Source organism: Notamacropus eugenii, chromosome 1 (assembly GCF_028372415.1).
Source record: "Notamacropus eugenii isolate mMacEug1 chromosome 1, mMacEug1.pri_v2, whole genome shotgun sequence".
NCBI lineage: Eukaryota > Metazoa > Chordata > Mammalia > Diprotodontia > Macropodidae > Notamacropus > Notamacropus eugenii.
The window spans coordinates 123799057-123814203 of NC_092872.1; the positions used below are offsets into that span (position 1 = coordinate 123799057).

Sequence of the window (15147 nt, forward strand, 5' to 3'; positions counted from 1 at the left end):
TCTTTGCCAAGAAAACACCAAATGGGATCATGGTTAGAGTCAGATAGTGATGAAAAACAACTAACCAAAAAAAACATCGTGTGTTTGTTGAATTAGATTATGGAAAACAAACTTTACTATATACAATCTTATAATATGGAGATGGCCCAGGGTTCTCGAAGACAATATCCATGTTGCATGAACACTGATAGGCCCTACCAAGCAAGAAAGACTCTGTAGAGACTATGCCTATAGAGAGAACATGAAATAGTGGGATGGACATTAGATTTAGAGAATACGGGTTGAAGTCTGAACTCTTCCATTTACTGTTGGTGTAATCTTGCATCTCTTTGACCTTCTTTCCTTATCTGTAAGATTAGATTGGACTAGGCCATTTCTAAGGTCTTTTCAAGCTCAAAATCCCTTGTCTGAGGCTTAGCTAAGTGTTTAGCTTACAGTAGAGAACCTCATCACTGAAAGTTGACTACCAGGTTTACTTAGGCACAGCAATTGATGAAGCTATCCACTAAGGAGTTGGATGGGATTGCTGTCTCTGATAGTGTAGCCACAATGATGAAATCATTCTTAAGATCCAAATTATCTCTAGAAAGCCTTTGGTAAAATGTGCATATGTAGCCTAGGTGTTGGAGGAAGAGCCTTTATAGCCTTCTCCCATTAGCACATTTGTACAATAAATTTGTTGGATTATATAATTATCACCCTGGAAGGAAATAAAAGTCTGGCCTTGTGGGGATAAGGTATGAGATCATAGAGAGAAGCATAGCATCTGTTGAGTAGGGCAACGAAGAAAAAGAGATGACCCAAGGGATCCCTTAGTAAGGACTGTGTGCTTTGTGCTGGGGAGAGAGGACAGCTTGACCTAATCTCCACAGCCTGCTAAGTTCACTATGCACCCAAGTCATCCTGATCAATATCTGGCCACTGGACCCAGATGGTTCCAGAGGAGAAAATGAGGTTGGTGACCTTGCATAGTCCTCCTTCACTCAAATCAAAGTCAATGCAAGTCATGCCATCATCTGCCTGATGTCATGGTCTTCTTCAAGAACAAACTATGAACACAACAACAACAATGAGGAGATGTCAGTCCATAGCTGCAAACTTAGGTTAGTTTTTTTTCCCCCTCAAAGAGTCATAGGTAGGTATTCAAAGAACTATTCTAATGAAAAAAGTAGATTTTTGATTCCATTTTTGCTACTAACATTGTAGTTTTGGGCAAGTAATTTAATTTCCCTTGGCCAGAAAAGTCTTCTCTATAACAATCACTTAATAAAAGCTTGTTGATCGATGCATCTTTGTAGGTTTTTCCTCATAATAATACTAAAAAAGAGACATTTGGAAAGGATGAAAAGAAAACATATAAGCAAGGAGTCTATGTAGTTGAGTCCAGTCAGCAAGTGGGTGCTAAATTAGCAAATAGCATGTAAAATCTAACCCTATTTTGTTTAATGACTCTGGAGTGAGACAATGGATTTGTAAGAGCCTTAAAGTACTACTTGAATGTAATCTTTTTCTGTCATCTCTATATCATTTAGCTACTGAATAAGTTTTATGAATATGCTTTCTGTAGGCCCTGAAGCTACTTTGAGGAAGTGGGAAAGGAGTGAGACTAAAGGAGGCAGACTGATTCCTTCATTGTACAGTTTGTTCTTAGAGTAAGGTTGGACCACATGCATGACTGACTGTTGTACTTTAGGTTTGGCCTAGTGTAGAATGCTGATACAGTTCTCTTTCCCATTTAAATCTTCCAAAGTAGTGCCTCTGGAAAGGTTTTTTGAGGTGGTGGTTTGTCTAAACCCTTAATTAGAAATTCTTTTATGTGGGACAAAAAACATTTAGGAGAGTCACAGGGGTGGTGGCACAGGATGCAGTAGTGTTCAGGTTAATCCATTCCCTAAAGAGCCCACTCCCTTGGGGTAGGAGGAAGGTTGGTCCTGGGAGAAGGGAGCCATCACAATGCTTCAGATATTACCCTGGGGTCTTGCACCTAGGTGTGGAGAGCCAGTGAAAAACTCTGAGGATCTCTCTGGGAAGGAAGTACATCATCTCCTTTTCTCCTCCACTGACCCCCCCCTGCCCCGGTCTTTTCTCGTCTTGGCTTTAGCACTAGCTGTGTGGGTGATTGAGGCAAGTCAATTAATCTTAACATAGCTCAGTTTTTGACAGGTGTCAGTCAGTCTTATTCACCTTTAGTAGCTGACTGCTTTGGAAGTTTGTCTAAGGTAAGGGTTCTTAACCTGTTTTTGTGTGTCTAAGATTGCTTTGGTAGTCTGATTAAGCCCAGGGATCCCTTCTCATAATAATGTTTTTAAACAGATAAAATGAAACACATAGCATATAAAGAAAAAAATTATATTGAAACAGATACACACACATGTGCATGTGTGTATACATGTATATATGTCAATTTATATACAACATATTCAAGTATACATATCTGTATGTGTATATATAGGCTAGGGACTTTACACAGCCCTCCTTTGTATATAATTATACTGAACTATAGATACACATATGCATATTTATTTTACCCTTAAGACTTCTTAGCTAACAATTACAAAAGCTCAAGATTCTGATCTAAGACCAGTGTTAATTCTAGTATACTTCAGCTACCTTTTAGTAATTGAATTATTGACCTAACAAAGTGCTAGAACCTGAGGAATCATTTGGGTTTCTTAAAGATCTAAAGCTGGAAGGGGAATTTAGAAGTCATTTGTCCAACCCCTTCATTTTATGAGAAAACATGTTCATTCAGGTAAAGGGTCAGATGAGTAGTAAATGGCAGAGTTGATTTTAACTGAGGTGCTGGGATTTCAGGTTTAGCACTCTTTCCACTGCACCATAGCATTGATAATCTGCTCATTTTAATAATTATTAAATATAAATATAGTAATTAATTATTCCTGTATTTTACAGGTAGTTTTTGTCTATTACAATTAACCAAGCTACAGCAATCCATCAAGAAGGGGCTAAATCTTAGTGGTAAATAGTGGTAACATAGGTTTCAAAGTTCTTAACGACTCTACTTATCAGTGAGTTTTATATAAATGCAGTCTCACATAAAATCAGTCATTTAGTCCAATCCACTTCATTTTACAAATGAGGAAACTGAGGCCCAGAGACTGTTTCCATGTTCACACAGGTTTTAAGTGGCAGAATTCATATTCAGACTTAACGCTCTTCCTTACCACCAGTGATATGTGTTTAGAGAGACTGAAACAAATGGGTTTAATTTGTTTTGTAATGTAAACAAACTTGAAAAACTTCCGCAGAAATAGATGTGAGACTGCTGCATGCATTAAAAAGCCTTCAACTGCCCTCTGGTGTCAGCTTCCTTAATAAGAAAGGCACAGGGTGGGAACAAGGGCCTTAACAATGAAGACAAAATGAGAAATTTATTCTAGCTAACAGGAATCTTCTTGACCTTTCTATGCAGAGAGTGAGAATCATATTTTCAATTCAAAAATCAATTTTTTCATAAAAATTACTAGACTACATAGGATCATAGACCTCAGAAGAGAAGAGACTCTAAAAGTCAATTAGTCCAGCCTCTTCATATTACAGATAAGGAAATTGGGGCTTAAAAAGGCTATTATTTATTCACACAGATAGTTAACTTCTGAAGTAGGATTTGAACCCAGGTCCTAAGACCAGTGCTTTTTCAATTGTGCTACACTGACTCATATATATTTCAATCATACTACAGAAAAATTGAAAGAGCCAAGTGTTAATTTTTCAGTGTATTTATATCTTGGGAATGAAGAAACATTACAAATCAGGCCTTGATTTAGTAGTTTTGGTTGTTGTCCAGACTTTAAAAAGTGATGGAGAAAATGTTAATAAGATAAAATTAAAAGCATATCATGTATACTTTTTCCCCTTCCAGAGAGCTGGTTGTTAAATATTTACCCACATAGCCTTCATTAAGAAAAACCAATTTACCATTATTCACAAATAAAATTAATATCTTTGTTATTTTGTCAGTAACGGGTTATTTGTGCCTTGCTTGGTTCTTCCAGCTTGCCAATACAATAAGAAACACTCACCAGAAAAATGTCACAATAGCAAAGGAAAACAATGCTTAAGCTAAATTTCAGAAGTAGCAGAAATTATTCTTCTATGCAGCATGACTAATGTGCAAATGTGTTTAATGGAAATGTATGTGTAGAACCCATATAAGATTGCATGTAGTCTTAGGGAGGAAGGGGAAGAAAATTTAAAATTTATAGATGTGAATGTTGAAAACTGAAAACAAATAAATTAAAAATTTAGAAAAAAAAGTAGTAGAGAAGTTCTACGACTTTAATCATTGTCAAACTCATTTTTTTATTCTTTGTTTTTGAACAGACAGAATTCTTCCACATTCCTTAGAGTCTTCCCAAAATAATCAAAGGAATTGATTATCAAGAACTAAAATTGTCATGATACAGAAAGATACTGAATAACTCTTTTTAAAAGAAGTGATTCATGGTAATTGTGTAAAGTTATAAATTCTGTGCTTGTATTATTGTTAAGCAATCATGTCATGGAGTAAGTAATGATGCAGTGCCTGCTTTCCAGAAACTCAAGCTGTTACTTCAGAGCTATAACAAGGGGAGAGTAACAAGGGTTTCATTTTCCATTAACAACATTTAGACTTGATGGTATGCCATTTAAGTTGATTGGGTATTTTGATCTTATTCTAGGCACAAAACTTGCTAGCTACAGCTCTGTGCTAAACTGACATCACACTCAAGGCCTATTTTAGGTCCTGCTATGAATCTGGTTTGGGTGGAGCTGGGCAAATCCCAATAAGTTATTTGTTTTCTAAGACAGATCAATCTGTTTAGACACAGTCTAGACTATACAATGAGAAGGGAAGAATTATTAACTAAGAGGTAATGATTGGTGGAGAGTTAAAATGAAATTATAAGGAGTTATAAGGAAACCCAAATATCAGAATTGAGACTTTCAAATTGTAGTGCTTCAGAAGAGTTTTAAGAGTCCCTTGGACAGCAAGGAGATCAAATCAGTCAATACTTGAAGAAATTAATTCAGGCTATTCATTGGAAGGTCAAATACTGAAGCTTCAGCTTAACTACTTTATTGACATAATGAGAAGTCAGGACTCATTGGAAAAGACCCTGATGTTGAGAAAGATTGCAAGCAAAAAGAAAAGGGGATGGCAGAGGATAAGATGGGTAGATAGTGTCATAGAAGCAACAAAAATGAGCTTGGCAAGGCTTTGAGAGATAGTGGATGATGGAAGGGTGCTATGAAAGAGTCGGATATGACTAAACAACAACAAAAATGATTGGTGAAGAGAAACTAGAATGATATACTTAGAAGGAAGAGATAAGTTGTGGTTAGAGTTTTGGATTTGGAATCAGAAGAACCTGATTTCAAATCTAGCCTCAGACACTTTCTAATTATGTGACCCTGGCAAGTCACTGAACTTTTCTCATCTCTCATTTTCTTTATCTGTAAAATGGGTATTATAATAGCACCCATCTCCCATAGTTGTTGTTGAGGATAAAACAAGATATTTGTAAAGCGCTTTGCAAACGTTAAAACACTGTGTAAATGTTAGTTATCATCTGTTATTATTATTGTTTGTTAAGTGATTTGCAAATATTAGCAGGGGTTTGCTGGAGCCAGCTCTAACAGACTTGGAAGAAGCAGTTGTTCAGTTTTCAGTGTGGGTATTTACCCTTGGAAATTGGCAAACACTACAAATCAGGGCTTAATTTAGTATTTTTGGTTATTTTCCAGACTTTGAAACGTGATGGAGAAAATAATAATATAGATTAAAGTTAAAAATGTCATATCTATCAATATCTATATCTAATCTCACAGGAGCTGGTTGTTAACCATTTACCAGCACAACCCTGCTTAGTGTTATATAAATATAAATTCTAGCTAGCTATTACATCTTTTTGAGTCACAGCTCAAATATTTCTTCCATTTCCTCACTTCACCCCATCCCATTCCTCAAGTTTCCATAGGGTTGCCTGGCATACCATAGGCACTTAATATGTATTAATCATATGCTTATTGACTTGACTTGTTCCTAAAACTTTGCTAAATCGAGGTATATATTACAAAACTGTACTATCTCATCTCCCCTGCTATGGGATTGAAGCACCATGAACTTCATTTAGCCTCTAGTTTTATGTGCCATCAACATGATAAAATAAGACTTGTGGTTAAACTGCTAGTTGCTTCATCACATTCTTGAGGCTAGTCTACTTCAGGCTGTTGGATCCAGGTTAGAGACAATTTGACTCAGCATCTCTTTGTTCTTATTTCTGGGGTTTTGTGAAGTTCCCACTGATTTCAGACACTCTCTAGTCTGAAAGGTCTTAAAAGAGTGAATTGAACTCAATCTTTGATGAGTCTAAAGGGGGATGACATGCAGAGGTTATGCAGAGGAGATCAAATGCCAACTCCTCAAATTTTAATTTTAATTGAGAAAAACATGATCAAAATTAGGAAAAATGAAGGACTTTCTGCTTCCTGATAAAAGTTCTGTTGATCTTGGATTATTAGTGAACATTATCTTTCAGATAAACAACAGACTACTGAAGCACCAAATGAACAAAATGCCATATTCTCATTAACATATTGACATAATATTGAACAATCATATAAATCAAGGATCATAAACATTTAGAACTAGAAGGTACCTCAGGGGCTATGTAGTCAAACCTTGTCATTTTAACTAATGTCTAAGGTGGCTAAGAGGCTTACCCATTGTCCCAGAATCATTGGAGGTAGGATTGAATCCAAGTACTCTGGCTCTAAACTTAGTACTCTTTCCATTTGACTCAATATTCACAGCAATTCGATAAAGTAGGTGTTTCTATTATCCTCATTTTATAAACGAAGAAACAGGCTCACTTGGGTTAAATAACATGTGTAGGATCACTCTTCTAATAAATGTCTAGGGGAAGATTTTATTCTATCCACTGTATCATGCTCTCTCTCTGTGGTATAAATCCAGCCTTGAGACAGGTCTGGCATTTGACAGTATAGTTTTCTGACTGAGAAGGCTTCCTCATGGTAGGGGTAAGAAAGATATGAGGAAGGCTTATGCTATGATTCTTATTCTATCTAGGTCCCTTCTAGGCTCAACTAAAGTGCCACCTCCTACAAGAGACTTTCCTAATGACCTCTGTTGTTAGTACCCCTTCTCCTTGAAATTACTTTGCACAAAAAAAAATATTTCTCTGCATATGTTATTTTCTCATGATGGAATGTAAGGTCTTATCCTCAACATGTAAACTAGTATCTAGTACTTCATCGATGTTTACTAAATGCATGTTGAATAAATTGAACTAGAACTCAGTATTTTTTTTTCTGTTGTGTGTGTGGAAGGGGGAGAGGAGAGCACATGATCTGTCTTTTTTTTTTGCTTTGCCTCTCTTCAGTGCTTCTCCTTCCCACTGAGACAGGAGTACAGAGAACTCTATGAATAAATATTCTTCCAAGAGGAGGGAGAAGTGTAAGTATAATAAAGTTACTATGGGAGACTGATCAACTAATTCCTTTTTCTTCATTGTCCTAGGCCCTCTAAGCCTTCTGTTTCTATGGTTAGATGACTAAAATGCCTTGTCTCACTCACATTTTAAAAGTTAAAATAAAATTAATCACATGAATCAAGCCAAGTCCTTACCTGACCCGAGGAGGAGGATTGCCCGTGACTCAGCATTCCAAATAAACTCTGCTCCCTTCAGCTACTTCTTGACTTCGCAATTTCTGGGTGAATCAAGGGGCAACTGGGAGGTTCACGGGATCACAGAGTGGTTCATGTTAGATGCTATGGCCAGACTGAGTAATGGCCTGGCTCTTCTGGCAGTAGTCATTGATGTGTTTAGCTGCAGGTAATTTGACTTCTGTCTCCATTTCTGAGTGGTCTTCAGTTGGGCTCTGACTGGCTGAAGTACTTAAGGCTGATGGCTGATTCTTTGGAGAGAGGTACCCACTATCTGGTGATGATGACTCTCCATTTATATTTAAATTTCTTGGCTTTGCTGCCTCTCTAAATATGGAAGAGAGCTCTTCAATCAGGTTAGCTGCCTTGTCCCGGAGTTGGCTCTGGGACCCAAGGGGCCCCTGATATACCAATTTGGACCTAGCACTTGAGTTTACTGCCTTTGGACCATGTCTCTCAGCATTCCGTAGGCTCCAAATGTAGCTGGGACTGGCAGTCAACAAGGGTGAGCCAGTGGGTTTTCTCCTAGATATAGGTGAAGAGATACTCCTGTTTTGGAGCACTGGGGATTTTTGTTCTGGAAAAGTCAGACTTTGAGTTGGTCTGTTTCCCTGAGGCATTGCTGAAGTCATATGCTCATTCAGTTTGGTCTCCTTGTGAGAAGTTTTTTCACAGAGGGATGGAGAGGTTTTAAAAATGTCAGTGATTTCCTTTTCTGAATCAAAATCTTCTGATTCAGAGTTGGCTATGGCTTCTCGAGCCAGGTCAAGACTCTTGTTTATTTCTTCCTGGCTGAGAAAGGCAGATAGTTCAGGGAAGAACTCAACATTCTTGGTGTCTTCCTGAACATCTGATAGGGAATCATAGAAAGATTCATGGGAAGATGTCTCTGACATTTTCAGAAAGTCTCTAGTGTACTCTGTTGTCAACAATGTAAACCCTTTCGTGAGGAGGAAGGGCAGATATGATGGCAATTCACAGCGTTGTTCTTGTAGGCTGGAAGATAACATAATCTTTGTTAAAAATGCTACAGTAAAGTAAGTATTTTTTTCATTTTATCATGGAATAATTGTTCTTCAACTACAGATTACTGGGCACTAGGTTGGGAAACACATCAGAATGAAATAAGATCTATTCAATGCCCATCACTTTTTAAAAAAGTGTTTTTATTTTTCTCAATTACACGTAAAAACAATTTTGACATTTGACATTCACTTTTTATAATTTGTGAGTTCCAAATTTCCTCCCACCCTCCCTTCTGTCCCTCTTGAGAAGGCAAGCACTCTGGTGTAAATTATACATGTTCAGTCTTAATGCTCACCACTTCTTTGATTTAGGATGTGTGGGGCTGATGGTAATCCAAGAGTCAAACCTAGCTGGTTCTGAAGAAATTTGAAAGAAGGTTTCTATAAAGGGAATAGTCAAGTATAGTAGAACATTCATTGTTTCGTTTTCTTTGTTCATTAACAAGTACTACTCCTTAAAATACTACCTAGCTTCTAAATAAAGAGCACCCTGTCTAATGTTAAATGGCCAGATTTCTATTGATTGATTTAGTGGTGGTACATTCCTCATCTGAGTCCAAATAATAAACTGTATTACAGTCATTCCAATTCTCACCTTCTTTTGGGGTCCTATATAATTTTTCTATCTTTAAGCACCTGAAATTTCTCTTTTGCACTACATTTTGATGACCAGCAAACAGAGCTTCCATTTCATAATAATCACCACCATCAAAAAAATGGAATGGATGTGTTGAGAGACAATGATCTCTCTCTTACTAGAAATCAGATGCTCATTTGTCAGGAATGTTGGAGAGTGAATCCTTGTTCAGATTTAGGTAAGATAGGTTTTCATACCAAAATGAGTGTGCATTTTATTCCTTCCTTTAGTGGAATGTGATGAGAGAAAACTTCATGTTTATCTCTCACCTCCCCTCTTTTTCCCTCCACTGAAAAGTCTTTTACCTGCCTCTTTTATGAGAGATAATTTGCCCCATTCCATTTCTCCTTTTCTCCTCCCAATATATTTCTCTCTCACCCTTTAATTTCATTTTTTAAAGATATGATCCCATCCTATTCCATTCACTCAGTCCTCTGTGTGTGTGTGTGTGTGTGTATGCAATCCCACCAACTACCCAGATACTTAAAAGTTTCAAGAGTTACAAATATTGTCTTTCCATGTAGGAATGTAAACAGTTCATCTTTAGTAAAGTCCCTTATGACTTTTACCTTTACATGCTTCTCTTCATTCTTGTGTTTGAAAGTCAAATTTTCTTTTCAGCTCTGGTCTTTTCATCAAGAATGCTTGAAAGTCCTCTATTTCATTGAAAAACCATTTTTACCCCTGAAGTATTATACTCAGTTTTGCTGGGTAGGTGATTCTTGGTTTTAGTCCTAGTTCCTTTGACTTCTGGAATATCCAATTCCATGCCCTTCGATCCCTTAATGTAGAAGCTGCTAGATCTTGTGTTATCCTGATTGTATTTCCACAATACTTGAATTGTTTCTTTCTAGCTGCTTGCAATATTTTCTCCTTGACCAGGGAACTCTGGAATTTGACCACAATGTTCCTAGGAGTTTCTCTTTTTGGATCTCTTTCAGGAGGTGATCAGTGGATTCCTTGAATACTTATTTTGCCCTCTGGTTCTAGAATATCAGGGCAGTTTTCCTTGATAATTTCATGGAAGATGATGTCTAGGCTCTTTTTTTGATCATGGCTTTCAGATAGTCCCATAATTTTTAAATTGTCTCTCCGGGACCTATTTTCCAGGTTAGTTGTTTTTCCAATGAGATATTTCACATTATCTTCTATTTTTTCATTCTTCTGGTTTTGTTTTGTAATTTCTCAGTTTCTCATAAAGTCATTAGCCTCCATCTGTTCCATTCTAATTTTGAAAGAACTATTTTCTTCAGTGAGCTTTTGAACCTCCTTTTCCATTTGGCTAATTCTGCTTTTTAAAGCATTCTTCTCCCCATTGGCTTTTTGAACCTGTTTTGCCAATTGAGTTAGCCTATTTTCAAGGTGTTATTTTCTTCAGCATTTTTTTGGGTCTCCTTTAGGAAGGTGTTGACCTGCTTTTCATGCTTTTCTTGCATCTCTCTCATTTCTCTTCCTAGTTTTTCCTCCACCTCTCTAACTTGATTTTCAAAATCCTTTTTGAGCTCTTCTATGGCCTGAGTCCATTGAATATTTCTTTTGGATGTTTGGGATACAGAAGCCTTGACTTTTATGCTTTCCCTGATGGTAAGCATTGTTCTTCCTCCTCGGAAAGGATGGGAGGAGACACCTATTCACCAAGAAAGTAGCCTTCTATGGTCTTATATTTTTTCCCTTTTCTGGGTATTTTCCCAGGCAGTTACTTGACTTCTGAGTGTCCTCTCCACACCCACCACGCCTCCAGATCCACCCAGCCAGCGCTTGGGGTCTGAGATTCAAATGCTGCTTCTCAGTCTCAGGGCTTTTGGCAGGGGCGGGACTGTGATTCAGTGTGGGATTAAGTTCAGCTGCTCTGGTGGGGGCAGGGCCACTACAAGGGGCTCAGTTCCCCCAGGGGGCTTATGTGGAGACCTTCAACAATATATCTGAGCCTGCTTTGGGAGCCCTTGTCTGCTGCTGCCTCCACTGCTGCCTCCCGAGTGGGCCTGAGTTATGGGGACACCCCACTCCCCTCTCAGCCAGCCAAAGAGACTCTCTCACTGACCTTTAGCACCTGTGGGTGGAGGGACCTGTGTGGCTGCTGGAGATTGCGTCCCTGGAGCCTGCTCGGATCTGTTCCTCCTGGTGCCATGCCGTCAAGGCAGGGCTGGGCTCTGCTCTGGGTCTGGAGCACGACGGGCCTTTCCTGTAGGTTTTTCAGGTCTCTCTGGAACAGATATCTCCTCCACTCTGTGTTCTGTGGCTTCTGCTGGTCCAGAATTTGTTGGGAGTTCTTCTTTACAGGTATTTTATGGGCTGTGGGTTGGGAGCTAGCATATGTGTATCTTTCTACTCTGCCATCTTGGCTCCTCCCCCCCCCCCCCCAGAATTGTTATTTTTAAAAAAGATTATTCTGGAGGTAAAATGAAGAGTGAATTAGAGTAAACTGGGGTTGAAGATGTTAAGGAAAACTAGTGCAATAGTCCAGGCAGGTGAACGATATTAGAGGTTTCATGATATAGTAGTTGGAGCTTTGACTTAGGAGTCAGGAAGATCTAATTCTGCTTCATTAACTACATAACTTTGGATAATTCCTTTAACCTGTAGTACTTATCTTGCAGGTAGGATAAAATAAAACAAGATTAAAATGAAAAAGGATAAAATAAAATAGTTTAAAGTATTATATTAATATGAGTTATTACTAGGGTGGTACTAGTTGGAATAGAAAGAAAGGTATGGCCATAGAGGCTATTTCAGAGAAGTAGTTTGACAGGAACTGGTGACGTGTAAGAGAGATGAGAGAGAGGGAAGGGTCAAATATAACCCTAAGGGAAGGAACATGAGCAACATAGGTGAGTGTTTATTTAGGAAAAGAAAGAATGTGAGGACATGTATTAATTATGAAAATGAAGTCACAGATAAAGTACTAGGTGAGGTCTGTAGGGGGCAAGCTAATTCCAGTTGAGAAAATTTCAAACAGTACCAAGCAAACCAACCCATCAAGAGGGTGTCTTTGGTGATTATGTGCACAGGAGTGAACTCCATCCCAAGAAGATGGTCATGTGTCAGTTAGCAAAGGGCAAATGAGTTGGGGCTGAGAACTACCCTAGTCATTGATTCTCTTCACACCTATTTTTCCTTGGGTCCTATAGAAGTAATTGGAAAGAGTGCATGGCTAGTATTCAGCCATGTCTGATAGCAGGTTTATGGTGACTGTGATATTTGAGCCATTGTATGAGTAAAATCAGTTATAAATACCTAGGACCATACCTAGTTCAGGATCATATCAATCCATTTGCAATTTCCAAGGGACGTCTTGATAGAAGCAGCTGCCTTAGTGAGCCTATACCTAAGTGATCTTTTCTCTGGACTTTTTGCTTTGATTTGGACCAACTCAGGCCTCTTGCACTCATTCCTCTGACCACTTGAGTACAGAACCTTATAAGAAGACATGTTGTCCCAGAACACACACTACTATTGCAACAGAAAGTAGAGAAGAAAAACAGTGTTAGCTCTTGTATCTAATGTGCAATTTGGATCATCTACTTGGGAGATTGAGATAGAAAAGTAGTTGAGTGAAGCTCTTCTCTACATAGGTTTATAGATAGTTTGAGGCAACCATGAAATCTGCGTTTATGGGAGATTAGATTAAGAGTGAATGTGCTTGTAGTGTTGCTTCATGAACAAAGAGCTGGCAGAGGGTCAGCTCAAGCAATGAAAGTGACTTGGCAAGGAGGGAGGAGAGTTGGATAGGTCCCATGTCCAAGAGATGCCCTAGAACAGTAAAGTCTCTTTTCAGACTCATCTCCTTCTTATTATCTTAGTGAAAGTGCAATCATGTCAAATAAAGGAAAGAGAAGATAACAAAAGATTTTGATTTGAACAATTTTGATTATACAAACTGAAAAAGGTTTTGACACACATGAATCCAATGTAGTTAAAATTAGAAGGGAAACAGGTAACTGAGAAAAAAAAATTTGTATTGTTTCACTGCTAAAGGCCTTATGTTCAAGACATGTAAAGAGCTGATCCAAATTTATTAGACTAAGAACTATTCCACAACTGATGAATGGGCAAAGGATGAAAAGAAGAAATCTAAACTATTAACAATCATGTGATAATTTACTCCAAATCACAAATAATGAGAGAAATGAATAATAAGGCAACTTTGAGATTCCTCTTCATATCCACAGGATTGGCAAAGCTGACAAAAGAGGAAATTACAAATGTTGGAGGCAATGCAGGAAAACAGACACACTAGTGCATTGTTAGTGAAGATATGAATTTGTTCCATTATTTTGAAAAGCTATTTGGAAATATGCCCCATGAGTCACTAAAGTGTGTACAGGTACACCTTTTGCCCAGCAATAACAAAATTAGGTCTATACTTAAAAAAAAAATTAAAAGAGAGGAATAGGACTCAAGTGTAAAAAAAAAATACAAGCACACATATATAATGTATAAATGTGTGTACATATAATATATAAATATATCTGTATATATATAAATACATATATAAATATATATACATAAATATATATACATACACATATATCTTTCCATTATAGCCAAAAACTTTGAACCAAGGGAATATCCAACTATTAATGGAATGGCTAAACAAATTATGATATATTATTTTAATAAGATATTATTCCACCCTAAGAAATGAAGAAATTGATACTTTGAGAGCAAAATGAGAAAACCCTCTGAATGAATGCAGAACTAAGAAAACAATATGTAGTGACACTCTTATTAAGAAAAAACAAACTTGCACTCCATTGGCATAGCCTTCAAGAACACAGGGTCGTCTTTATGCTATATAGGATCAGAGTAAGACATTAATGAAGGCTAGCAAATGGTAGAGCTTGGTCTAGAATGCTCTTTTTACAACATTTTATTGTTTCCCTGCATTGTCATTGTTGAAGTCTCACATTCATTGCTTTTGCTGATGAAGTCTGAGGCATAATGAAATATATTCAGGAATTCTGGTTTACAATCCTAGTCCTTCTTGCTGAGATAAAGACATAGATGGCATGGTTATCAAATTTGCATATAATAAAATTTGAAGAGATCATTTTCCCATTCTGTGAAACAGTCCATAGCCAAAAAGATCTCAACATTATTGGCTATTGGGCTGAAATGTACATGGTAACATTTGCTAGGGATGTATACGTCAGGTTAACTACACAATACAGCCTAGGGAGAAGTGTGGATAGGCAACAGAACTATGAAAAAGATCTAGACGTCAAGTGGACTCAGTATGATTAAACAACATGGGCAAAAAGGCTAAGGCTCCCCTAGGCTACATCAAGAGAGGGAGAACAATAGTTCCACCACACACTTTCTTGGACAAAGCACATCTAAGTTAATGTGTTCAGCTCTTGGCATTGAATGTTAGGAAATACTACTACTACTCCTGCTGCTTCTACATGGTATGCATATAGCACTTTAAGGTTTGCAAAGCACTTTACAATTGCCATCTCATTTTATCCTCACAACAATCCTGGTAGATAGGTGCTATTATTATCCCCATTTTACAACTGAGGAAACTGAGGTATATAAAGATTAAGCAGCTTGCCCAGTTAGTGGTTTCTGAGGCTGTATTGGAAATCAGTTCTTCCTGACTCTGGGACCCCTCACACTGTTTACTCAATTACTTAGCTGCCTGTAAAGATAAGCTGCAGTATACCATCAGGATGTCAAAAGACTAGAGAATATGCTGTACAAGAACCTGAGGAAGAAAATACTTAGTGGAGAGGGTGATGGGCATGAGGCATAATAGGTATTCTCAGCCACATAAAAATTTCCCTTGGGAAATG

At 37.7% G+C, this 15147-nt stretch overlaps 1 long non-coding RNA gene across 1 annotated transcript in view; it reads right to left on the reverse strand.

Moving 5' to 3' along the window:
- Window positions 1–15147, reverse strand: part of LOC140506080 (uncharacterized) — a 95946-nt gene that overhangs the window by 60932 nt on the left and 19867 nt on the right. The window contains exon 2 of the long non-coding RNA XR_011967763.1: window positions 7652–8686. This is a non-coding gene — a long non-coding RNA (uncharacterized lncRNA). The remainder of the gene's footprint in view (window positions 1–7651; window positions 8687–15147) is intronic.